Source organism: Priapulus caudatus, unplaced genomic scaffold (assembly GCF_000485595.1).
Source record: "Priapulus caudatus unplaced genomic scaffold, Priapulus_caudatus-5.0.1 Scaffold408, whole genome shotgun sequence".
NCBI lineage: Eukaryota > Metazoa > Priapulida > Priapulimorpha > Priapulimorphida > Priapulidae > Priapulus > Priapulus caudatus.
The window spans coordinates 159005-160175 of NW_014577469.1; the positions used below are offsets into that span (position 1 = coordinate 159005).

General features: G+C 50.0%; 1 protein-coding gene across 1 annotated transcript in view; it reads right to left on the reverse strand.

Moving 5' to 3' along the window:
- Positions 1–1171, reverse strand: part of LOC106810066 (myotubularin-related protein 6-like) — a 46333-nt gene that overhangs the window by 30176 nt on the left and 14986 nt on the right. The window lies entirely within an intron of this gene.

Below are 1171 nucleotides of genomic sequence, written 5' to 3' on the forward strand. Positions count from 1 at the left end.
TTTTCATCTCCCGCCTCTCTCACTATCTCTCGCTGACTCACTCGCTCACCCACACACACACACACACACACACACACACACACACACACACACACACACACACACACACACACACACACACACACAATGAGGCTGTGGGAGCTGAAGCCATACATTATCATCACCGCGAATGCTCAATTCCCCTATTGTTGCGGGGATGAGCAAGGGCGGATAGGCTTGCAGCATGCGCCTCGCTGCTACACAGTAAAGCGCGGAGAGAAGCTGTTCCTGTTGATAGCGGCGGTCAGTCAGTCACTCAGTCAGTCATGCAGTGAAGCAGTCCCCGCGGGAAATACAGGAGAGATTACGCGCGCTTAATGCCACAGTCACGATTAGATTTATGGTATGTTTAGGTTTAAACTTATAGAGTTAGGGTTATGGATTTCCCCTACGTTACATCCGTAACCATAAACCTAACGGTAACCTTAAACATAACTCTACCCATAATTCGAATCCCAATTCCTAACCCCGCTGTGAGCAAGGAGTTGACCCACATGTGTAAACATAATACTATGATAATACCAAGCCTGTTCCATGTATACACGCGTGCCTTCCGTGCGCTCGCACGCACGCATGCACGTACACAAACACGCGCGCGCACGCTCACATACACGCAAACACACACGCGCACGAACGCACACACACACACACACACACACACACACACACACACACACACACACAAACACACACGATCACGCACACGCAGACACGCACAGAAATACACACAAGCACAAACACACACGCGCACGCGCACGCACACGCAGACACGCGCAGAAATACACATAAACACGCACGGGCACGCACACGCAGACACGCACACAGATACACACAAGCACACAAGAGCGCCGGAAGCCAGCAAACAAGGAAGCCACGGTCACCGGTGGCTCGCCATCAAATCGATAGAACACCGTGTTTGTCGCCGTATTAAAACACTCCGATATTGATATTATCCAGACAGACGAGGCAGTAAGCGGCTGCGCACTGTAATTGGAGAGGGAATACACACGAGATCTCAAAGTGTCGATAACCATAAAAGCTAAATGAGTTTGCACTTATCACGCATAGCTTTCTCTCTTTCTCTTTCTCTCTCTCTCTCTCTCTCTCTCTCTCTCTCTCTCTCTCTCTCTCT